Below are 26904 nucleotides of genomic sequence, written 5' to 3'. Positions count from 1 at the left end.
ACTCAACATTCCCATTACCATTTAAAGTGTGCTTAAAATCAACTCAAAGTCAACACAGCACATAATAAGGTACAACTAGCATGTTTGAATCTGTGCAATTTCGAGCAAACACCCAAATTCTCCCAGGGATCATCATGACAGAACTAAAACAGGAAAAAGTTCCCGAAACATAATCAATTCTCAGGAAAGATGATGAGTGGTTGGACTAAAATTTCTAAACTTGAAGTCCTTTTATCTGCTTGCACATTGAACAAAACATTAATAGATATTAATAAAGAATAGAAAATATTCTTTCCCCTAATATTTTCCCATTAAAAATTACTTCACAGGCTGAAGAAATCAGGTAGTAGAAATTGTGCTTGCTGTACCAAGCAAAAGTGCCTGAGTTCTGATTTCCAGGACCCATGTAAAAAGCTGGGCACTGCAGCAGTGCCCGTAATGCCAAGTACTGGGAAACAGAGACAGGTAGACCCCAGAGTTCTCTCACAGGCCAGTCTGTCTTGATCCATTAGCTAGTTCAGTGGGAGACCTTATCTCACAAACCAAAGTGGAGACTGTTTGAAGAAGACCCCTAGTATCAGTCAAGTCTAGACACATATAATCATACAAACCCACATATATAATGTGTACATGCATGCCTTTGATACACGCAAATACACTACTTCAAAATCAGTTTATATTATACTACTGTCTAATTCTGGCTTCATCGACAATTCTGAAAAGCAAAGATGACAAATCGTTGAAAAATATGCTTCAACTTCAAAAATTTAAAAAAAAAGAAACAAAAGAAAGGTCAAACACACAGAATGTGTGTGTTCAGCTGTGTTAGAGATTTATATGATTCATTTTAATTTTTGTGTATGTGTGTGTGAAGATAAGAGTAGTCAGTTATTGTTCTGACTCCACCCAAACCTGCAAGTACAAATTCTACATCTGGTTCCAGATCTGCAAGAAGTGATAACCAGTGAAAACAAACAGAGACAGCAGTTCAGACGTGCCTGCTTCCTGCACCCTGGGTGAGAGGCAGCCTCCCTGCCTTGTACAGGGAGATGCTGTTTGTCTTAGGGGCAGCAACATTTTAAAAGACTCTTCCTGACTATAAAGAAAAAATGTTAATTTCCTGAGACATGTAGTCACAGGTCTTTCCTAATATGACTGAACATAAGTCTAATGCCAACTACAGAATCCTCAGAGGTACTGATGCCCCCCCACCAGGGATTCATACAGACACCCTAAAGGCATACCAAAGAACAAAATCATCACATGCCAATCAACTGACGATCTGAAATTTTCATGAAACCAGGAAAACATGTAAATTCATAGGTAAAGTCAAGAAAACATAATTGACTAAAAATAGCTGAGATTTTCTACTGTATGTGATTCTTTATATATTCCCTTATAGGAATAACTATAGATTTTACTTCTAGGCTCTTCTGTATTAGGACTTCAAAGAAAATTTTAATATTAATCCTATTGGTAGATACCCTTTGAACATGGCCAGCATTTAAAACTTGGATAAAAGCGGAGTATTAATTCTTGAGCTCTTTTCATAGACTTCAAAAGGCTCTTTATTTTTTACCATTGAAAGAAATCCATAATTTCTTAGAGTCATGTCCAAATACGTACACATAAATAAATAAATATTAAGACAATCCTTGAAATGTGTGCTTATCAACTTCTGAGAACATTCCCCACATCGGACATCTTGTTGAGCATTTTTATTATTATATTTTCTTAACAATCTTCAGAAATATCCCTGGAAGTCGTGATTACTCATGCATTTATGAGGCTTTTAAGACAAAAGAAAATTAAAAGTCATTCAACATGATAGAATATATTTGAAAAATTAGCACTTGGTCCTATGCATATGAGACTCCCAAACCCAGGTTCATAATAACAATTTATAACACTCATTTTATGTGAGCTAATTACTAGGAACATTCATAGAACTGCTAAGAAAACCTTAGCTCTTAACAGGATTGTAGGGAAAAAAATCAATGTGATGTCTGAGATTCAAGGGTTTTAAAACATAATTGTGCATGTGAATCAACTTCAAATGAGCAAGCAGAGACAATCCCAAAGGCTCTGCTTCTTGCAGAGTTTAGGAAGATATTTCCCATGTGTTTTCTACAAATAAACATAGGTTAAAGGAGTTTAAGATATGTAGTAAAAGGGTGTGTGGGGATAATTTTACACAGTTTTGGTCAACTTAAACCACACCAGGGATGTTTAACATAAGGGACCCGGGTCAAAGATGTCTGTGGGAATCTCTGCCAGTTCACACACACCTACAGGCAAAGACACACGTGCATATTCATTCTACATTATACACATGCCATGTTTCTTAGCTCTCAGGATCATGACCCAACTTTCTTCTTGTCTCCCTTCACTAAGAGCAAATTTGGAAAGCAATCAGAACCTGAGCAAGACCTTTGTGTTCTGCTAGTCACCATATTCTATAATTTCCAAGTTTCTGCTTCTTTTGATAAGCTTTTAACCCAGGAATTAACATGAACCATGTCTGTGAAATTTCTTCTGTTACTGCTTTGTGGACCCATCTTGACTCAGCTGCCTGGCTGCATCTCACTTTTCTTTCCTCAGACGTCTTTCACAGTCATATACTTGTCCTACATTAATAACACTCGTTACTTGACCTGTTATGGTGATAAAACATGCATGCGTGTGTGTGTGTATGTGTGTACAACTTAAGGAAGGAATTGTTCACTCCCCAAAGTACAATCTGTTGTGGCAGAGAAGTCACGGCAGCAGGAGCTTGTCAAAGCTGGTCTAATTGCATCTGTAGTCAGGACCCAGAGAGATAAGAGTCCTATCTCTCTCAGTTCACTATCTCATTTTATTCAGTCCAGGACCTAGGCTCATTGATTGGTGCCACCAATATTCTAGGCATCAGTCAATCTAATGTAGATACTCTCTCACAAGCACGCCCAGATATGTATCCTAGGCCATTCTCCAGATTGTCATATTGAAAATCAGTATTAACCACCGCACCAGGCACGACATCCCAAAGTCTGCCTACAGTCTTCATGAGTTACTTTTAGTCTATTTTTGGGTGCAAGAAAGCCCCAGAGCATTTCCAAGAAAGCTGATCTTGCTGTTGAGTAAGATACAACTGGGCAAAGGTTTGGGGCAGCCAACCAGACTCAAGTACCTCTGAGTACAGCATGGTGTCAGAATCCTCCTCCCACACAGGCGATATCATGTCCTCAATCAGAGAAAGGTACATATTTTGGTCCTGTTATGACAAGGCCAGTCTTCATTCTCATTGTAGGTGAGCTGCATGTGTCTACCAACTCAATGCTTATTTGAATTTCTTGCAGAAAACTTGATTCTGAAGCCAAAATCTGCTCCTGGTAAAACTATAATATGAGCAGATTTAAGAAAACTAGACAACAATGAGGACCCTAAGAGAGATATACATAGATCTAATCTACATGGGAAGTAGAAAAAGACAAGATATCCTGAGTAAATTGGGAGCATGGGGATCTTGGGAGAAGGTTGAAGGGGAAGAGAGAGGTAGGGAGGGGAGCAGAGAAAAATGTAAAGCTCAATAAAAAAAAAGAATAAAAAAACTCACATATACATACATACATATATATAAATTTTAGGTTAGGTAAAAAGCTAATTACTTACTATGAAAATCTCACTAGTTGATTTCTTTGAGATTGTTTAATTAATCCTATTTCAAACCTTATGTACTCCATGTATGTGTTCAGTAATAATTTAATATAATTTATTAATAAATACCTTAATATTCTTAGAAAAACAGAAAGTTGATGAGATCATACTCTAAGGTGACTAGTGACTTACATTTGTAACTTTTTGGGTATTAATAAAAATACTATTTTTTATTCTCATAGAACTCTCCCACAAACATTTTTTGCCAAGAATATTTCATTTTTTTCCTTTTTTATTTTAAACTTAACTTATTTTTAAATTTTATTTTATATTCCATCCACAGTTCTCCCCTCCACCCTTTCTACTGCTCTGCCCAAACCTCCCTCACATCTCATCCCCCATCCATTTCTCTGAATCGGTAAAGACTCCCAAGGGAAGTCAACAAAGTCTGACACATTAAGTTGGGGCAGAAACAGGTGGTAACTATCTTTAGTATTTGGAGCCAGATGCAAAATTATTTCAAGAAAAGAGAGAAATACGTAGGAAATTAAGAATCATCTAAACATTGCTAAACAACCAAAAGAAATAGTTGAGAGTTGATAATGTTGTAGAATTGTTGACAGGCTACAAAATGTTATTCATTAGCTTTCAGAAATACAAAATACTAGACGATACTTCATGGTACGGACCCTTAGAAAGCATACACAACACAAGTAATATTCTACTAGCATGGCCTAATTTCTGCTCCACATTTTCCATCTTATAAAGGCACCCAACTTTTGGTTAAATAAAGGGACCTTATGAAAAATATGCCAAGAGGTTGGACATAAGATGAAAGAGGCGATAAGTGGCTAGTTATGGACTTTCCAAAGCAACACGAGTGCTTATTAACTAGGAATACATGCAATACAATCCAAAATTTAAAAAATTTGAGGGTGAAAAACAAACTGATTAATTATCAAAAGTCATTTGTGCAAAAGGAAACAAAAAAAAACAAAACAAAATGATTAAATATTGTATAAGCAACACTATGTAGACGCCTTCTAAAATACCACTTAACAGCTTTTCTTATGCACTTAACCACAACATTCTCAAAGAAACATAATATAACCCACTGTCAATCTTCTATCTGAGAAAAGAAGAAACTATTACCTATTACCAGATCAGAAACGAAACAGCAGATAGTAAGGGAAAAAATATTTTCTGTATTCCCATCCATTCACTGATCTGAAAATTATGGATAAAATATTTAGGTAATTTGGGCATACATTATAATACTTACTCCAAAAACCACGGTATTCATGAGACTAACATGGTAGCTTACTTTTTGCACGTAAATTCCCTAGAACAGCATATAATATCCCACATGAACCAAGGCAGAATTCACAGACAATTTTTGATGGAGCAGACATTTCCACATACTGAGTATATTTATCCTAACAGAAAGTCCTATAATTTACTATATGACAGGAAGAGAGGTGGATCCCTTCATTTATGGGCTGCTTCACTATTTGCACAGAGATCGCTAATAGACTTGGAGGAAAAAACCCTGGATGTGTTAAACAAACTGTGGGGCACTAAAGGGGAGTGTTTGTTTTTCTCTGTACTCAATTTTATACTTTGCTGTTTTACTTATTCTTACAATATATAGTGATGAGTATTAAGATATTAGAAAGTCATCTTTATACTGCCCCCCCCCACCAAATAGTCTGAGAAAATGTTTCTATTGGATAATCAGTTGGTGTGTTCTTTCCTGGTAAAGACTATTTCTCTCACTCTCAGTATTCCTTAGTTGCCTGTAGGTTTTTTTTTGGGGGGGGGTACCTGTGTTTTCCCTCATCTACATCAGCATGACTATCTTTGTTGTCCTTGTTTGGCCCATGATTAGAACTCATCTTGGTGAGACTTCACGGGTGTAACTTCTGATATTCTTAGAGGAGACAATCTTAGAGCAAATCCCTGCTCTTCTGGCTCATAAAATAACCCCTTCCCCTCTTTTGCAATGGTCTCTTATCCCTGGAAAAATACATATAATGTATCATTATGCAGACAGAGCAGGTTTTACTTACGTTTCTTTGTGAAAAATATGTATATTATAACATTTAATGGGTAAAAGAGGGCATGAATTTGATAAAAAGCAAGGAGGGATATATGGGAAAATTTAAAGGTTACAAACTGAATTATAAGAATACAATTATAATTTTTAAAAATTAAAGAAATATTTTAAAACAATCAAAAATATCAATAATATTGTTGTCTTACAATGTTGATACTTTGGGTATATTATGTTAAATTAAACTTATTACTCATTTCAAAACATATTTCATCTTGTCACATTTATTGTAATGACCAATTTCAAGTACTGCCAAATCTATTACTATGATGTAAAGAAATTGTTCATTTGACAATTCTTAAATCACTTGGTAATTTACTTTGTGATTTTTCAATTAGTGTAATAAATTATTCATTTCTTGACTGTTATGAATGATTTAAACAATAAGATGAATGTGCCCTAAATTTATAGAACAGTCTGTGTGAGGATAAGGTCCTTCTATCCTACATGTCTGTAAGAGACAAGGTTTACCTGGCAACATATTTATTAAACAATGAGAGTACAATACATTCAACAGTCAAAGCAATGTCTGAATTATAAATAAGGAGTCATACTCTCCTGTCACTCAATAAATCAAAGATAATTGAGGAGAAATATGTAGTTGCCTATAACCCTAGATGTATAATGATTTGTCTTATTCTCTGATAGCACATTGTATGAATTGGTCAAAGCAACTTGATAGTTATTTTGTAGGCTTTAAGGAATGGGTCTCTCCACCTCCCAAAGTTTGCCCCTAAATTTCAAGTGCATAATAAGAAACTGTTCTGACAGGTGCCAAACAAGGGACAGCGAATGCTGAGCTCTATGCTCAGCCTGTTTATCTTCAGAATCCAAATTCCTACACACTGCAGACTTTCTGATCAGGAGAAGACTTTACTTCAGCTCTGTGCACTTCCAACACACCTACAATGCATGGAGTCTTGTTAACTTCTGTGACCGTCAGCTGTTTCTAACACCAAGTCACCACCTTCTAGCAGTTTTCCTAATGGTTGTATTCTTATTGTTCAAGATTGGTTGGTTGATTTCAGTTTACTTATGAGAAATTTGAATAATGGACTTTCAAATATGCCGTGGTGAATGTGGATTCAAGGAATGGAGATAATTCCAAATGGTTATTAGTAACAAATGCATGGAAATGAGAGAAATAGCAGGATATGCTTGGGCTGGTGTGTCAGAGGAGCTGCCGGGCTATGCTTGGAGTGGGAGGAGTATGTGTGTGGGCCTGGCCCTTAGGTACTTACTGGTTAGGACAGTGTAAATGTAGTATAGAGGCTAGGCATGAGAGTTGAGGATGGCACACACAGGCAAATTTCTAAGCAGTCAACAGGCTGGGACAGTCCAAATGTAAGACCCAGGCTAAGCCTAGAGATATGAAACGGTTTTGTTAGAATCATAACAGACTAGAGTCAGGAAGGCTCTGCAGACTGGCATGCCACAAGGATGCTAATCATGGAGGGTGGGAATGGAATAAGAGTTCTATGGTCCACAGCACTCACTAGACTGAACAGGCACAGAGAAAGTGTCACCTGGGTTAGGTCGAGGGGCCAGTCTTCAAGGATTCCAACTCCCAAGAAAGTGTCAACACTGAAAAAACAGAAACCAAATGGTAGCTTGCATGCAAGTCTTTGAAACCTCCCTTTAAAAAAAAATTGAATATTTCACACCAAGAGTTAAAGTCAAAGCACTTGATGCTTTCTTTCCCAAGCATGATATTAACCGACTTGGAATTTCTTTCAAACTACCTTGCTGTTAGCCCTTTGCAACTTACCCAAAGACAAAGGTAAAAGAAATATCAAAAAAAAAACCTACTTCCTCTACATAAAAAAAGAAGGAAACATAAGCAATTCAGTGACCTACTCAAGGCCACTCAGCGTTAAGAACAAACAGTGATTAAACGTCTGACTCAGCGAGCTTATGAGAGCCACAGATGCCAAGAGCACACTCGGTGTGAATAATCAAATGGCACTTCATACATGCCTCTTCATTTGATAGTACCTGTAGCTGCCATGACCTTCAGGTACCCAAACCCTATACTCCTTTTATTAAAGATTTATTTATTTATTATATATACAACATTCTGCCTCGATGTATGCCCCTACGCCAGAGGAGGGCGCCAGATGTCAGTACAGATGGTTGTGAGCCACCATGTGGTTGCTGGGAATTGAACTCAGGATCTCTGGAAGAATAGCCAGTGCTCTTAACCTCTGAGCCATCTCTCCAGCCCCCACCCTATACTATTTTTTAACTGAATATATTGACAAAGACAAGATGGGAAGTGAGTTTATCCATGTGCTGAACCTATCACCTTGAGGAATAAGTTGATACTAGTGATTTGGTTTTTAGAGGATAAAATTCAAATTTAAAAAAGGCAAAAAGCGAGGGGAGAGAAGATACAAACTGGTACTATTCTTACCCACGAATTAAAGAGAGAAGCAATTTTACTCATGAATTAAGAAAAAAATAAATTAGTCTACAACGTTCCCCAGGCTCTGCCACATAACATAACTATCATAATAGATCTCTGTTAAAACAATTTTACCTCTCAGCCTGCACTCTCTGAACCTGGGCCCAGGGGAGGAACTTTTGACAGTCACAGCCTGGGGTGTGATTAGCATTGGGTGGGCAGAGAAAACAGAGAAGCTACCTCTCCTAAGATGCTCAACACAGCATGACATTTTGAAACAAAGATGTCAATGTTTGGGAATGTCACCTTGAAAGAGTACTGAACTGAGGTCAGGAATTGGACTAGGTTACTTATTTTCTGGAACCTTTGTATTTCCATCTACATAATATTACTAATACAACAGCAGATTTGACCATGAAAGCTACATGTTGGTGAGTCAAGAAAAAAAAAATCCAGTTCAAATACTTCATTCAATTACTCAAAGTCTCCTGAAAATTTAACATTAATGCTACCTGAAAATGTTAAAACACTTATTTTAAAAAGAAACTCTAACTCCACAAAAAATAAACACTAGTCTTAAATTTATAATAACCCTGAGAAAAAAATGTCCAGTATTGAAAAAGTATTTTGTTGATGTGTTTTAAAAGACCTTTGTCTAATTCAGTCATCACCAATAAAAAAGGATGCTAAAACAAACAACCCTGGAATAGTCCCTCAATAATTTCTCATGCCACAATTCTGAGTATTTTGCTGAATGTAAATGGTAATTAAAAATTATGGCCAGAATTTAAGCTGGCAACATTCACACTAAAAAAGATGCTAAAATTGTAATTATATTTGCATCATCTTTGAAACACGAGTTCCTGTGCCAAGGCTAAAATTTTTATTTAGTCTTCAGGGATCTGATATGGTTTGTTTGAACTGTCAACTGTGACCACATCTGAAGAGGCAGTTTTCATTTGTCTGTTGATCTTGTGGTGAGTTTTGAATAACAGGGATGTCTTCACTTGGGCATCAGGGGGTTGTGGGAGGGGGTTCCTCCCTGGTCCAGTTATTTAATTTGTTGAAACAGTTGGCACTTGAAAAGCAAGTTCCTATTAAAATGACCTGAAAACCCAATATGTTTTTCCACTTTAAGAGGTGTAGAGAGCCATAAACCACAAGATTATACAGTCAACTAACAAACAAAACAAGTCAAGAGGATCCGGACAGCAGAAGGAGCTCATCAGCAGAAAATCGCTGCAACTATTAGCACATTGGTGTTTGCTGTCAATGCCAATTAGAGGGTCCAAGATGATCTCTGCTATTAAATTTTCTTTCATTCCTCAGCCAGTACAAACTAGATGACAAAGCAGTTGCAGTGCAAAAACGCACTTGTGCCCACTTCCTGAAATGCAGAAAGTCTGTGTGCAAGCCAGCATTCATGTGCATAAGCATCGCTTTTGGAAACAAGGTTAAACTGAGCTTCCTCAGTCAATGGTAAGAGACAATCATAACACGTTTGTCCATAATACTGTAAAGTTGCAAATGCCGTGTGAGAGGCTGGTTATAAGAAAACAGCTCAGGTTTTGCTGCAGTTAAAGGGGAGACTATTGATCTGGAAAGGAAAATCAATGAAAATAAATACATAAACACAGCAAGCATTTTCAAGCTCCCTGAGAACTTCCTTGTCCCACCAAACCTACTTAACAACCCTTCTGTGTGTGTCGAACATTTCATTGTGAATTTCTTTCTTATTACTTTGAGGTCACATTGGACAAAATGCTAAGTTCATATCCAAATTGAATATTTCTATATTGACCATTACCAAGAAAATGTGCATTTTATACATCAAAGTTATTCACATATTTCCATGTGTTGTATGTATTACATATGCTTATATATGCTATATTTGAAGATTTATTTTACTTTTAAATTTATGTGTATGGCTGTTTTATGTGTATAGGTTACAAATGTTTATGAGCAACCATGTTGGTGCTGGGAATCAGGCCAGAGTCCTCTGCAAGACCAAGAAGTGCTCTTAACCACTGAGCAATCTCTCCAGCTCCACTAAATACCATCTTTTTTAAAAAAAAACTGCACAACCAAAATTATTACATAAACATTGGTACATACAGAAAAGATTTAAACATCATTTTTAACACCACTCCTCATTTTAGCAATTTTACTGTACTATAGCAATCACATCTAAGATGTTATCTATCCACTTAGCAAACTTTTAACTGTTCAGTATGGCATTTTAACTACAGGGCAATGCTGTACTGGAGACTTCGATAGTTTGTTCTTTTTTCATCCCTGAAACTTTATGATTGCTGATGGAAGATGATAGTTTGCACTGACTGGCCAACTGAGGTTAGAGAAAAGCTCGGGATCTAACTGTGTGACTTAGGGAAAACTTATTTATGTTCATGATGACTTATTTCCATCATTTGACAAATAGAGATGAAATACTTACAACAGAGTTATTTTAAGAATTATCTGGCCTAGGGATATACATTAGTAGCAAAGCACTTGGCTAGGATGTACAAAGTCTTAGCTTCAACTCTTAGTAAGATTTAATACTATATTGAATATTTAACGCATACATAAATACATGCATAACATATATATGTTTATACATTATATAAAAGTTGATTACACTAAATACATGTTAGTTGTAGAAAGTATTTAATGAAATACACTCATTTACTCATTAAAAGTACGTAGAACTGATGCCAAGGAGGAAAATATATCAAAATATTTACTGCAATTGTCAGGAAAACTAAAGCACTTTTGGTCTTCCAGAGCATCAGAAAAGCACACAGAGCAACTCATCTCTGCTCTGACATCCTCTAGACCTAACAGCAAGTTTCTGGACGAAATACAAGGGACCTTGTGGATTTATTTCTCCTTGACTTCAATTTAGGTAACAATGGGGGGGGATCTACCCTCGTTGCCTGAAGCCTAAACAATACACTAAGAAATAAAATACCTAATAGATTACTCTATATCTACAATGGCATGTAGATATAAAACTAAACACACATATACACACCTAAGCGCGCACACAATGATTCCTTCTGCATGCTAAGTTTCTTTAGTATTCGGAAAAGACATCAATCATACAGTTCTGCTTAACATCTAAAATTAAGAAGGCTTCCATTTTTGAGATGTGGATGGATTTAGTGTTCCCATTACACTTAACACTAAGCTTCCCTTTGAATGGGGAAGTCAGGGTAAGTTGAGTAGAATTTATATCCTGTCCTGAAAAAATGATAGTCAGGAATCACACAATCCTGAAAGAGATTAGGAGGGGAAATTGAATGTCTCAGCAAACAACTTCTCTTTCTCAATTCAGAGGTAGACAGTCAACTCAGTAAAAGCTGATCAGAGATGGTTTGCAAAGGGCAGGGCTCCCAGAGGGCTGATGACAGAAAAGGCGGCAGGCATTATCCCTTAATCGCAGCCCTTGTAGGTATCACTAGAGTACTTCATGAGGAAAGCAGTCAGAGCTCAAAGACACACAATAGGCCAGAAGAAGACTTTTGAATACATCCACATTCCTTGGAAGTAAGTCAAACAGCCATTCACTAGGTCACAGAGACCTAGGCTGTCTCTTGTCTTTTTCTGGTCCATCTATATCTGTATTTATTCTTTTGCCATCCTCCCCACTCATTCTCTCTACACTTTCTGGATGTTAACCCTTTTTCAATGAAATGAAAACAACTATACCAAACCCTTCCCTAGCTCCTACACAGAAGGCCTGCCTGAAGTAGGGCCAGTGACGCCTGAACCCACGAGCGTCCTCACAGACGTGCAGCTGCAGACATGCACACCAACTCTGCATGGCTCAGAAAGCAGCTCTCAGCAGCACTTAGCACCCCGTGTGAGTGCATCTGCAACAGCAGCCAGCCACTGCACAGTGAGTGATTCTCTGCCAAAGCCAGGCAGGCCTGCCTGTGAGCAGAGCAAAGGGCCTGGGAGGCAGAGAAGAACGTCCATTCTCTGGGTTTCTGGAGGGTGTACTGTCACATCCTGAAAGACAAGAAGGGGAAAGCCAGCCAAAGGCTGTCCATGGATGAACATCAGCTCCACTGTGGCTCCCAGCCTAGGCACTCACTATCTGATGCTTTACAGATACACAGAATGAAGATGTGGAGTAAGAAAGCTTCCTGCAGCTTGCATCGGCCCCTCCATTTTTCTCATTTATATCTTTCAGCGGTTTGGTCACGAAATATCTTCCCTAATTATTTAAACAAGGAAATAAGTATCATGTCCTGAATCAATATTCTACAACCCGGGAAGCACACATCCCACTCAGAACAGACATTTCAAGTCTTATGCAAACATTAATCAACTCACTCATTCATGTTATGAGGTAAGTAGCTCAGAAGCCCTAGTTCAGCAGTGCTTCGAAAGGTTAAGACAACAGAGCAATTTAATTGAAGAGCCTTCCAGAGCCTTCGAGCTGACTACCAAAGGAACATGGCTGTCCACATTCCCTGAAAAACAAATAAATCTGACAGCAATGCTAAAGACAGTTCACACGTTAGAGCTAAGTCGATAACAAGAAACCAGTGCCAATCACCAGCCGTTCTTATGCCATCCGTACACTCATGGTCAGATTCTGATTAGCTTAAGAAAGGTCCCTGTTCTCCTAACTGATCCCTAGGAGGCTCTTGCTCTCTGTTTCCTACATTACGGCAGACAACTTTCTGCACTCATTGACAATAAACCAAACCATATTTTCTTCTTTTAACAATGCCTTGAGGCAACCTTCCTAAATGGTGCCAGGGGGGTGCGGTTCTGCCTTTACTATCTAGCAGTTCAGGAATAGGCTCCAAGTAACTCTCAGAGGCAGCAGGGGCTGATTCTGGAAGTACTTGTGGCTTTAAGCACCTGCTGCCAAAACAGAACTAAACTCCTAAAATTCATTGTACTAACCCACATTTGAATTCCGCTCAGGAAGAAGTGCCCATCCATTGCTCAATGGATTAACTCCTTAATAACTACTACTCTGGTAAATGTGATGTTCCTATCTCCCAGCACCAAGAAACTGGAAGGGTTTAAAAATATGCACAAAAATGAAAGACTCTCATTGATAGTTTTTAATTTCCACATTTCTGAAAATGTTATATGATACACTTCACAAAGTAAGACAGACACCATAAAAGGATATATCTATCTAAATATTGTTGGTAGAAGTACTAGGAGAAACAGTGTGATCCTTAAAGGTGAATCTTGCCTGCTATGTTCATTACACACGGAGATTATCTTCCATTGCCATTTCTCCACACAGCTCTTAGAATCCTTGCCGTCAACTCGATATTCCATTCCTCAAAAGGGATTTTTTTCTAGGTTCTTTCCAATTTTAAATCTTATCATTATTTTATTGTACATGTGTGCCTCTACTTAACAAGTCATCAAAATGAGGGGGTTTCCTACTGAATCGACAATAAAAAGCCCAGATTTACTGGACACTTCTTGAAGTTGAAAGGGTCTCTACATGAATTTCTCATGCCATCCCCTGAATGGCCACTTGAGATCAGCCTGATTACCCTTGCTTTTATACGCTCACAGTAGCGACTACATTAGTAAGATCTGAGGGAACTTAGCTGGATCTAAATGAATGTGCCTTCATTTAGCTCACGCAACAGTACTGAAGTTGGTTCTTCAGTTGTTTCCAATGTACAAATCCGAAAGTGACATCACAGAACATAAATGACTCTGTGCCTCTGGAAATAAGTGCCAGGATTTTAACTCACAGTGCCTGGATCCTAGACTTCATAACCTCTGTGTAATGCTACCTCAAAGAAATGCTAGGTACAAATGAAACTTAGTGAGTAAAATTCAAAAGGATGTCTAAATGTATTGAGTAAACAATTGCCCAGGCTTCTATTTTGAACTTTCTGGCTATTTCCATTAGTCTTAAATCATAATAAACCATAGCAACGTTTTACTCAGAAAAAAAAATTCCACCTTGTTTTACTTTACTACAAGCCTGTAGTATCTAATAGCAGGACCTGCACATGCATTTTAATCTGTATATCAGAAAGGCTATAGATTAGTAGTCATCATTAAGGAAAGATTTCTCAATACCAGAGGTACCTTCCATGTCTCTAATAGCATGTTTATATTGCTTAACATTTGCATTTGCCTGCACATGTGCCTATCATAGCCAAGATTGCATCCTTCCAAAGGCCTTAATCTTGGTAGAATATAAATGACAAACAATTTTGTGTATGACACTTCCAAGATGTGAGCAGAATAAATTGAAGGAAGAAAGGAAGGAAAGAAGTGAGAAGGAAGGAAGGAAGGAAGGAAGGAAGGAAGGAAGGAAGGAAAAAGGAAAGAAAGAAAAAAACAATGTAAAAATAGGTTTTAAAATTTTTATCACATTTTTCTTTAAATGAAATGTGGAAAATAAATATTGGCTTAGCATTCTCATAAGTTCTGTAAACATGCGCACTGTTTTCTTAAAACTGAGCAATGATAATTTCATCATTTAAAACTCATTGCTATAAATTAAAACATAAAAGTGTCTAAAAAGCAAACCTTTAGGAATTTTTGCAATGTCACGTCACCATTTTCGAGAGAGAATTTATCCTCTCGTTTCTCTTTTCCCTCCAGCAGAAAATGAACACCTGCGTCCTGGAATTATCCTTTAGTGCTACAGTTACTGTAACGATGAGCATGCATGCCTAGGAAGGCCGGGGTTGTGAACTCTGAGGAAGGAAACAAGCTCCACCACCACCACCACAGGCTTCCAAGAAGTTGAGAAGTGGTAGAGTTTCCTGACGGGTGCAACCAGAACTCCGTAGCACTACCCAGTTACTGTTTTCTTTCTTGACCACTAAAGCAGGCCTTTTCTGAGAGGAGCGGCTTTCTTCAATGAGCCCCCGAGACCACAGGCATTCCATTCAACGCACGGTTTGTTCTCTTCTGGAATTCGGAATACTGGCTGCCCTTGCTGCTGCCTCCAGACCATCACTGATCAAATAAGAAACCAATTTGCATAGGTTTCATTTCCACTTTATTCTGCTTTTTGTCCACGTCTAGATCAGGGTGGTTAGAAACACCCCAATGTAGAGGTCACTGATATTCAAGGGTATACAGGGTGAGTAACTAAAAGGAAAAGGTTCAAGAACTACTGGACGCTAATAGTGGAGGGAAAGGAAGCCTATTGCAAAAAAATGAATAAAAAGACCCGAGTGACAGTGAAACGTGTCAAGATGGAAGAAACTGGACTCACTCTATGCTGTCCTATCTCTGATTAGCCAGCATTTATAGAGTGTCTATGAGGTATCCCAGGTACTTCATTTGCATTTCTACACTTAATATGCAAAAGGGTCGAGAATTATGAGAATATCCAAAATACTGGAAGAGAAGAAACAAGCTACAAATGCAGTAATGATCAAATTTAGACCCATTTTCTTAATTCGCATTCTTGGTTTCTGATCAGTCATTTTTTTTTAAGAATCCTTTCCCATGATAGGAATTATGTTGTTATATGCAACTAAGAACTTCAGCCATTCACTCAGTTTTCCAGTGATGTGCTACCTTGCACATTAACTAGCATTGAACTATGACTGTAAATTAAATCCTAGTAAGGTTGTGTGTAATAAGCGGGTCAAAGCCATAGTAAATGTTCACTAATAGTAGCATATGCATAGATGAACAGATATTCTCCATGTAAACATACTCACCAGTGGCAAAAACCACATTTCCCCTGAAAGTCTGTAAAAGTCCAGCAATACCAACAGCATCTCCCCTGGATCATTAATTCTGACTTACATTTGTTATTGTCAGAAAAGCAGGCACACTATTCACTCAGACACACAACTGCTATTAGGCAGAATATGCCTGCCATGTTGACATTCTATTGATTCCCGCCCAAAGCGTATGCAAAAAAAAAAAAAAAAAAAAAGGGGGGGGGGGGGGGGGGGGGGGGGCAGCTCAAAGTTCAAAAAAAATCTCGGCCACAAATACTTTGGAGGAAATCCAAGCAACTAAAATCAGAAAGAAAGAAAGAAAGAAAGAAAGAAAGAAAGAAAGAAAGAAAGAAAGAAAGAAAGGAAGAGAAGAGAATATGCAAATGTGAGTGAAAGAACCGAAGCAAGTCAAAACAGACTAGTGCATGTTCAAGGGCAAAGATGCAAAGATGCAGACATCCACTTCTGGCAACCACACAGCCAGCAAACCCCAGCACTGTACATATGGGATGGCCGCCATCAGTCGTCCCATCTGCAGTATTGTTTACATATTCACTAGAAAGCGTTCTCATTGATCCCAGTGGCATTGCCTTAAACCCTTTCCAATCTGGCTATTTCAGCCTCTGTGCATATCCAGTAGCACCTGCCTTGCCATAAACACAGCCCCGCTTACGACACATGATTAAAGTCGTTGAGCAGTTAGAATAAATGAGAAATTATATAAAGTGTCTCAGCATACCACAACTTTTAGTCATCAAAACTACAGTAGGAGCAATAGGATTTTTGTTTGTTTGTTTGGTTTTTCCCATTTTACAGATGAAGAAAATTGAGTTGGGGGGGTAATTTGATCCATATAGTAAATTAATGAGGAAACGGCAAGGAGAGGGTAATAGGGTCTTTTATGCATTTTTGTGACACTTTCCTGTCTCTTTCTCCCATTCTCAATAATCTATGTCAATAACCTATGTCCAAGTTCCAAATTCTGGCACCAGTGTCTTTGAATACAGGTGCTCATCACACGCAACTCTTCACAATCAAACTAATTACCAAGGATTACTGAAATCCTGATGCCTTTTTCTTTTATTTTAGCAAAGAGAAATTACATACGTCACATCAAAAATAAACAACTGAAAAGGGGGAAGAGGAGGAACCTGCAGTTCCATGGAGCAATATGGACTTCTGCTGGCTCTCATTTTACTCTTCAGTGTTTCACTTCCCCCAGCCCACTAAACAACTCCCACTGCCTTCCAAACCAGCTCCTGGGGAAAAAGAAAAAGACAGTGAGGTCTAGCAGGGTCAGTGGGAGGAGGCGCTGATCTGTAAGGGAGGCAGGGAGAAACAGAGATTCATTGCAGATGCCAGTCACCTCAAATCGTGCTTTCAAAGAATCCTCCCAGTGCTGATTTCTATCAGGGATCTGGGTTGGCTCACAAAGTAAGAGTTTCCATCTGGCAGGGATGTGCTTCTGCTGTGCAGATATTTCCCAGGTTTCTAAGACCGTTCCAGGTTTCTGTGGGCCAGTCTGAATTTGACAAAGAGGGAAAGGCATTCATAGGTCAACTGGACTTAATTTACCCCTACCATGACAAGACAGGCTTACTGTGCTTTTCACAGAGCTGACCTGTCTCTATTTGCACATTTCTGTAATTTCAAGAAATCCTATTTTTTTCAAAGAGGAAAATATGACACTAGATTGAGCTAGTACATAAAAAAAAAAAAAACTTGTGATATAACTAGAACACTACTTACAAGAGGTTTCCTGTGATTCCAAGCTCCAGCCTCCCTACATCGCTTGGGTTTCTGTTTCTTCTGCTGTATCAGGGATTGGAGTTTGCCTGGAAGTCACATCAATGCCTCCCTCCCTCCACTCTGCCACTGATTTACAAGCTACCTTTGAGACAGCCATTTAGGCTTTTATTCTTATTTTAATATCATTGTTACTTCTGTGTCATTATTCAAAATCATTAGAGACTTAAAATGATGAGCCTTCTGATAATAATGTTTTCAATAAGCTTCCTCCATGCTTAGTTAATATGGCATACCATTCATTTCTGCTCTGCCACCAAAGCGTTTCCTGTCCGGCAGCTTTCTGCATGGTTACACATAGAGTTGAGGGGGACAAAGAAAACAAGTCCATGGCCTCTTTGAAAATAATAGAATGAGTGACCTTTCATGCAGCTATATCAAGAAAAAGGAAAACAGATCCCAACACTAAAAACCACTCATTTGCTCTCAACTCACTTTTTGAGAAACTTTCAGAGGACGTTGATGCCATCTGCTGCATGAAGACCCAAGTCTGTTCTTCCCCTTCCCTTACATGTTCTACTGAGAGTCAAGGAAGTAAAACACATTCTGGAGGGAAGGTATGCTCCTCAGAGACTAAGAAACACACTAAAAGACAGTACACTGCCTAGAAAATAAACATGGTTAGTGTGTGGCTGCAGGGAATTAGTAAAAAACCCATGCCTCTCCTTTTAATTGCAGCCGCAGTGAGCTTGTGACTAGACTCCTATCTATAAGTGCGCTCCCTTCCAGTGTCAACAGGAGGCTTGGTACAGCACTACAGGGAGAAATGGATTCATACGTCATTCACAATGATTCATTTTGCTTCCTCGGCTGCATTTTTATACATATTGACAAAATATAAAAATACATCCTTTAAAAAAATCAATTTTGGGGCTGGAGAGATGGCTCAGAGGTTAAGAGCATTGCCTGCTCTTCCAAAGGTCCTGAGTTCAATTCCCAGCAACCACATGGTGGCTCACAACCATCTGGAATAGGGTCTGGTGCCCTCTTCTGGCCTTCGGGCATACACACAGACAGAATATTGTATACATAATAAATAAATAAATAAATAAATAAATAAATAAATAAGTAAAAAAAATCAATTTTGTTTTGTAGTATCCTCCTGAAACATCGAAAGTAACCCTGAGAATTAAAAGACTTGACAATCCGTGAAGAAACACTTAAGTGGGGTGACCGGCCATGGAATTCCATGGGCCTCAGACAACCAGCTCACAAAGAAAAGTGCCGGTGCTTAAGCAATGCAGATTGCTCTTGATTTATTTTGAGATTTGAATTTCCATTTTATTTTTAACAAGAGCTTTACAGTTCGATGACAAATGTCCTGCACTATATTTAGAGGAATAATAATGTTTAAGATTGGAGAGCACACACTGACAGAGCTGGCTTCCCATTTTTTTTCTCCACAGACAGAGAAAGCAAAGGCACCCAGCAAAACATTCATGTCTATGGTTCACACCTTCCAGCAGGATTGTCAGTTCGACTCTGACCCATGGCCTTGTAGGTGTGTCGGGGATGCTTTCAGAGTTCCTCTATGATGTCTTTTCCCCTATGGACCAAAAAATTTCCACCACTAAACAGGCAATTAGTTTTATCCAGGGAGAGCTGCAAAGCTGACAGTGAGTTTGAAAACAAAAATAAAAAGGACAAATAGCTTGTTAACCTAGCCCTAAACAACATAAACAGGGTGTACTGCCTTTGCATGTAAAGTTAATTTTTTTTTTCAGCAAAAGGAAAAACATTGTTTTTGGCTTTCCTTGAAAGAAAGCTGGAGGCAAGCAATATGCTGATTATTCTTCAAAGAAGAAAGGGTGTTGAAAGCTTTTAATAACATGCAAAAATCTCAAGTTTGCCAGCCACAAACAGCAAATAACGATAATGTTTTATCGCATTATAAATGTAAACCCCTCTGTCTACTGTTTGGAAGTCTCATACTTTCAAACAAATGAGAATGCCTTTACTTCTATGCTCAAACGGGAGGAAAAAGTCAGACACTTTGAGGTATTCAAAGATAACTGACATGATAAAATTATATAATATTCATCCTAAAGAAGACATACCTCATAAAAAGAACACCGAATAAAAACAAAACTGAATAACAAAGATTGGTCATCAGTTTCTGGGTCTCCTTCTGTCAGTCAGATTTTCAAGTATAGCATAGATTGTCATTGTTTTCCTCGGGATGGTCACTGTGAGTTCCACAGTAGACCATTTATTCGAGGAAATACAGCACATAAATAAATAGGCCCATTGGTTCACGCACCAAGCACCCACTCCAAGTCTAGAATGTGCTCTTCCAAGTAGCAAGAAAGCATTAAGATTTCCTGAATCCTTAAGGGTTATAGCCCTGTCTGGTAATGTGTTATGCTCTGAACTGATACTATTTCCTTTAATGCTTCCCATGGCTCAGCTTAGGAAGAGAAGACACCATTTCTCTTGTATGAACACTAAACACTCAGAAGTGAAGGCTCTCTATGGCTGTGCTCCACTAGTAAGAAGGTGAATAAAAGGCTCTTTACCTTCCCTCCTAAGCATCTTCAGTGTGTAGTTCCTACATAGACCCTTGGAACTGTGAAGAAAGTTCTTCATCGACTAATCCACTGTACCCATGGGAAGGAGCACAGAAGATTCTACTTTTCAGTTTGTTCATATGGTGGATTACATTGACAGATTCTCGTATGTTGAACCATCTCTGGGATGAAGCCAACATGATCGTGGTGGATGTTGGTTCGGATGTGTTCTTGGATTTGGTTTCCAGTATTTTATTTAGTATTTTGCATCAATGTTCCTGAGTGAGATTGGTCTGTAATTTTCTTTCTTAGTAAAGTCTTTATGTGGTTTGGGCATCAGAATAAATGTATCCTCATAAAAAGAGTTTGGCAATATTCCTTCTGTTTCCATTGTGTAGAACAATTTGAGGAGTATTGGTATTAGTTCTTCTTTAAAAATCTTGTAGAATTCTGAGCTGAAACCATCTGGAAATTCTAACTGTTCATCTCCCACTACTCCGTGAAGCTCTGTTAAGCATGGGTTGATATGGCACACCAAAAGCAGAAACATATTTTCTTTCCCTACTTCCAACCTAACATCATTCCTAAAATGATAAATTCAGTTAATACTTGGAGATTCCAAGTTCCTTGATTATTTCTTTTAAGAAAACTACTTTGGAGTTGAAAGAAACATTTCAATAAAAATGATCAAACTATCAGTCTTTGAAAGAGGACATAGGGTTTGTTCCTACTTGTCTTTCCATATATCCTCAAGATTCCAAATGTAACAGATACATGCACTTAATGTTTTTCTGCAATATAACACAATTCTTGCTTTAGACATAATATTGGTGTGCAGGTTCATCTGGTTCTGAGTTTCTCCGTCTCAGACTGTAAATGCCTGAGGACAAGCATTGGAGATAAACAAAGACAATGATAAGTTTGAGTCTGGCTAGAACAACTGTTTCCCTTGCCATCCTAACTAGCCGTTGCAAGTTCTGTATTAGAATCTGATACAAGCACAAGGCAGGTATACTCATGGAAGAGTACAGAAAACCACGTGTGCTCACTTATTAAGAGCCATAGAGAACGCATTTGCTTATCCAGGTCACAGGACTTTTCTGCTGGGTGAACCTGTAACATATGTGGGTGGTACCCAGAGTTCTGAGTGGAAATGAATCCTGGTATTGTGGCTATTGACCTAGTTTACTCTTGAAAGGTGGCCAATGCCTTTGTTTTGTGCATTGCCTAAAATCATCTGGATATTTTTTTTCCTCAAAAGGAGATTAAAAAGGCATAGATCAATTACTGTGAAAAACATTCCATTTGAAATAATGATTTGAGAAGACAAAGCAGTCTGTAGGGGCATTGTGAACTCCTCATAAACCTCTGACCAAAATAAAGTCCTGCAGTTTAGAATGGATTGCACCCAAATGAGAAAACCTGCAGCAAACTACCATGCGCAGTGAGGACGTAGTAAGAGCCATGGGGCTAGGCACCTGTATACTCAGTAAAACAACCTTCAGCTTATTTAAGGAATAAAAGTATATGTTGAATTGCCACTGAATGATAAAATCAGAGGAAAGGGAATGAAATATAAATTGGATATCTCCAAATTTCTAATATAATGATTCTATAAAAGGTATCTTGACAAGGGTTCATTACAGGACCAATGCCTCTACAATGCCCTTGCCCCATCCTCTGCAATCTTTCTGCATTACCATTTGAGGAAAAAAAAAGGAAATCTTCTTGACTCTATATCTCACAAAGAACAAACATAATAAACAAACTATAGTTCTTACACAAGACATATGGGTGCAAAACATATGTCACTGTTTGACAGAAATTCCATTGTAATCTAGTGTACCGAAATTTACTTATTAACACCAATATTGTATTACCAGGAAAACCTGGCAGTCATGAGTCAAATACTGAAGGGTGTGTTCTAGGTTAGGGATAGAAGCCAGAGGTCCTTATCTAGGAGAGCACTTCCCAGTTTCCTGGGACATATTTTGAAAACACCCGCTGGTGGGATCAGGATTCTTGTGAATCAAGCACCATTATGTTTATATGATGTTTACAGTCCCTCTGCACATTCATCCAGAAATGAATGTTATAACCCAGACCAATAAAAAGGAAAAAAAATAAGAAGAAAAAATACACTACGGTTCTCCAGTGGCTCGGATTGCTTCACCAGGACTCTAGAATTACATTAGAAGTCCCAAACCTTCCGACAGCATCACCCTGGGAATGATTAAAGAGAACGGGCCAATGCAAATGACAGTCTACTTCTTTAGCACCCAGATGAGGACACTACAGACAAAGTCAGCCTCACCTAAAGTAGGAAGCCAGAAGCACCAGAATAGAAGCCGTGGGACCTGACGTTGGAGCTTCCACATGCTGTCCCTGCTGAACCAGCCCCTCTCATGTCCTGTTTCTGCGACAGCTGAAAGAATTGGCACGCCCAGGAGAAGGAGTGGAGACATTTTTCTCTGCTGAGATAATGTGCTAACTCCTTCATCGCACAGTGACTGTCCAGTCAGAATACGGCACAACAAAATCCACATTGGAATTAGGAATTATCTCAACAGATGCAAACTGTTTCTTCATTTGATCAGCAAAGGGGCATGCAGCACTAAAAGTGAGGACAGAAAAATATAACTGCAGTTTAATGAAAAGGAAACAAAGTCGTTTCTGCTATGGATATGTATTATATTTGTCCACGTGTGGCAAGTGATGCATTGTGGTGTAGCAGGGTAGAGAAGGGAATAGCCTTCTTTGTTTGTCTTCATAATATCATTTGGCAACTAACATCGTTAACTTTTTACATTTATTTTATTTTTAAATTAAGTAATAATTACATCGTTCTCCCAGCTCCTATGCTTTCTCCAATACTTCCCAGGCCCTGCCTCAAATTCATGGTCTCTTCACCATTAATAATTATTGTTACATATGTGTGCCCGTATTGACGAGTAAATATATAAATACAACTTGCTGAATCCATTTCCTGTTGCTCATATGTGGATGTTTTCCAGGATGATCACCTAGTATGTGATAGCCATTTAAATTGCTCATCTCTGGGGAATATTGATTCTCTCCCTCTCAGAACTCATTAGCCGCCTGTAACTCTTCATCTAAGGGTGGAGTCCCATGAGATTTCTCTCATCTGTGTCGGCATGTCAGCTGGTGTCATCGAGCAGGTCTTGTTTAGGCAGCATACTGTTGAGATTACATGGGTGTAGCTTCCCTGTCATATCTAGAAGAGACCATTTCAGAGTCATTCTTTTGATATGGTCTCCAAGCCATGGGTAAAGGATTCCAATAAAATGGAAAGGTATCAACTGGATCTGAGCACCTCACTGCCCATTGCTTATCTCTGCATTTGTATCAGCTGTGGCTTCCTGCAACTATCTGCCTCTGCTACAAAAATAAGCTATTTGGAAGAGGAGTGAAAGCTACAATTAGCATCTTTGTGATTAACATACTAGGCTTTTAGCATACCCCATTATATATATGGTCCTTTATAATAGACGGGAACTTCCCTGTGTAAGGGTATGGATGACAATTCTGTTGTGCTGGGAACCCCAAACTTTTACAGTGAAAGCTATGTAAAGGAAACTCCTTGCAAATCAAGGCAAAGAGTGGCCAAGGGCTGGAAAGCTAAAGCTGAAGTGTAGATGCCATGAACTCAAAACTTCACACAAAAAAGCAGTGAGTCACTGAAGTTTCCTCTTGAAAGTTATCCAGACCCACTCTACAATTCAAGTTCCCCCTTTCCTGGCTAGTAAACAGAATATCCAAACCCAAACCCTCTAAGCATCGTAGCCATCTATGAAGAGTAAATAAATTGATATATGCTAAGTACCCGCTGCACAGAATAACATGTGTTAGAAAATGATCAGTAAATGGCAAGAATGGGAAGCAGCAGAGTACATTTCTGTGCATCCAAAGGATTTTCCAAATACTATAAATTTACCAATCCTCAGGCACAAATTTACTTAGTGCCTAGCTATGAATGTAAGATTGTTCCTAGCTATTAACAGGACAAAGGAGCAACAGGATAGGATCAAAATCTATCACTTCTCTCACCCATCATTGTCATATAACTCAGGAAATCAATGCATGCTTAATACAAACCCATGCCATGATCTTGGTGTAGGGGTATTCAGATAGTACACACATCTTAAGACTGTTTTGCTGAACCTCCATATCATGCATGAGAAAATAATGTATGATTTGCTTGAAAAGTTAATGGGAATGATTAAAATAACAACTACAAAACGACTTCATAAGAGAAAAAAGAGTAGCTACTGAGCATTAGTCAACATTAGTATAATTAGTTCAAACAAAAAATTATGATCACAGAGGAGAAAGGAACTACCTTCACTGAGAGAAGTCTGGGAATTCTTCATGGAAGATAAGCCACTGAAGGCAGGCTTTGAAAAAGAAGTAGAGTTCAGATAAGCAGAGAAGAGGAAATCCTTTCCTTATGACACAAGTGAAGCCACAGAAATGAGAAAATACAGAGTCAAAGGACAACTGGGAGACATTGCAACCCATGATTGATGTTGTTCTTATCTTCAAAAGCAAATGCCAGTGCTGAGCCACTGATGTTTATGGGCTTCCAAGAGTTTGGTATCTCCCCAATATATTGCTATTATATAATAGTCTCCGTATTGTCCATTTTCAAACTAACTGAAAAAGCCAATGAATTAGAATTATATCCTCTCAACAATTTAAGCATTCACTCATGCTCTTGTTCTCTGGAATGCAAAGTACAAGAGTTTCTGGACACATGGCTTACATCACCACCCTGGGAAACAGGAGCCACTGGATGCTTTGACAAGGCATGTCATAAAACACTTGATAAAGAAAGAAGGTGCTGATGTTGCTCTTCAGGCATCACTTGCACAAGAAGTCAGACAAACCCAACTTTCTACAGCTCTTCCCCCATCATCCTAAGTAATTCCATTTGCTAGAATTCTTGCCTCAGAACCACTGTGACAACATCATGGAAATAATAGCAGATGAATATTGGTTATCCTACCTATTTTAAGAAACTAATTATCGATATAGCCTTGAGACATGTCAATCAGTGAAAGGAGAGATCTCAGAAATGAGATGAGCAATTTTTCCTTATCCCTTTACCAAGCTCTATCAACATGACTAGATTACATTTATACATTATCAACTTTTATAGGGAATGGGGGTATCGTAACACACAGTATACAGACATCTGATAATTCACTATTCCCCCTACCCTCTACAACTTTTGGTTAATAGATTTTGAAAATTTTTGAAGTGCGTGCGTGTGTATGTGTGTGTGTGTGTGTGTGTATAAATGTAGTCATTTTAATTTTGAAAAAAATGCTAGAGGAATTATTTTCTATAAACAAGATAGCTGACCCCAAGTTAACGTCATGGTACTCTTAAGGTGACATGTGTACCTACAGAGATACATCAGTCATCTGTGTAGAAGTAAAGCTTTGCTTTTTAAACCATTTCAACCCTGCTAAAAATACATGAAGCAAAGCATGGTTCCAAATCTTTAGCATGTGGCCAAGACCAAAGATCCACGTCATCAATTTACATTACTCCACAAAGACTGAGAAACTTAAACAAGCATCGTGTAAAGAGAGTTCTTGGCAGTTGCTAATAGCAGCAACACATTCTGTCTGGACTCCCGCTGTAGCACAGACTTGCGAGAAAAATCTAATGAGTCTATTCTATAGAGTATTCCTGTTTTCAAGAAATAATGAAGGGAATATTCAAAATATGCTTCAAACCCCTTAACACTGGCAACATGGTGTTGCATGCCTATTATGGCATTTGGTAGGTAGAGGAAGGGGGATCAAGAGTTTGAGGCCTACCCTGAATACATAGGAAGTTAAAATCTTGCCTAGGATACATGAGACCTTGCCTCAAATAAGACATAACATAACAAACCAATAAGAACAAGAATAGAAAAGCATGTACTTAATTCTTTGCTTCCTCATTCAGTTGTGTAAATTAAAGCATACCAATCCAAACTTTTAAATAAGCAACGAATCCCTAAATGCGAAGTCATTTAGCTGCTTACAATACCATGCTCACATTGAGACTAGAAAGCACAGCCAAAGATTCTAATGTCTAAAACAAACAAACAAAAAGCTGAATTACCACTCTTTCAGTTCCCGTATGCATTTTGAATTATTTACAATATCCTCACACAGCCTCTAATCTGAAGTTGGGTTTCGAAACCTATAAAAATCAAGGTCTTTCATCTTTAGTGCTCAATGGAAACTTGACCCAGAAGTCAGAAAACATCTTTGAAAGGGCAGCGATATTACTCTTGTGTTGAAAATGACGACTCTGTACTCCCGGGTGATGGCTGTCAATACCAGAAGCCAAAAGAATGGTAGAAATGCCTCTCTTACTTGGTGTGAAAGCTTGTCACTTTGAGTTCTTGATTTTCTCCAAGGCTGAAAGATGATATGCCCATGTGGAGGAAGACTGTTTAAAGAATGTGGAAGTAAACAAAACGAGCATAGCAACAACTTATAAATACCACTGAGACTCACTGTCACATTTAATTAACCTGATACCAAAGGTCAATCTTCCAAAAATATTTAAAAGAAAACAGCCCGGTCACCACAGCTCTGGTGATGCTTTTCGGTGTTAATGCAAATACCCTCTAAAAGCACAGGGAAAAAGAATAAAGCCTTAATAACATTATCCCAGGATTGGCATTCTGTCATTGTCTCATCACCCTTTACCAAGAGATATATA

At 38.3% G+C, this 26904-nt stretch overlaps 1 protein-coding gene across 8 annotated transcripts in view; it reads right to left on the bottom strand.

Annotated features, from left to right (window-relative positions):
- Nucleotides 1-26904, bottom strand: part of Flrt2 (fibronectin leucine rich transmembrane protein 2) — a 99323-nt gene that overhangs the window by 30509 nt on the left and 41910 nt on the right. The window contains exons 1-2 of one of the 8 annotated variants that reach the window (XM_050151384.1): nt 22472-22486; nt 17211-17366 (exon numbers count right to left, since the gene is read on the bottom strand). The exons of 3 other annotated variants lie outside the window; for them this stretch is intronic. The gene's annotated coding sequence lies outside the window, so the exon portion shown is untranslated. 4 more of the 8 variants (XR_007593453.1, XM_050151381.1, XM_050151382.1 and 1 more) reach the window with 4 other exon arrangements.

The sequence above is a fragment of the Alexandromys fortis genome, unplaced genomic scaffold, assembly GCF_014885135.2.
Source record: "Alexandromys fortis isolate MF-2015 unplaced genomic scaffold, M_Fortis_MF-2015_v1.1 scaffold_63, whole genome shotgun sequence".
Classification (NCBI taxonomy): Eukaryota; Metazoa; Chordata; class Mammalia; order Rodentia; family Cricetidae; genus Alexandromys; species Alexandromys fortis.
This window is presented reverse-complemented; position numbering and strand designations above follow the sequence as displayed.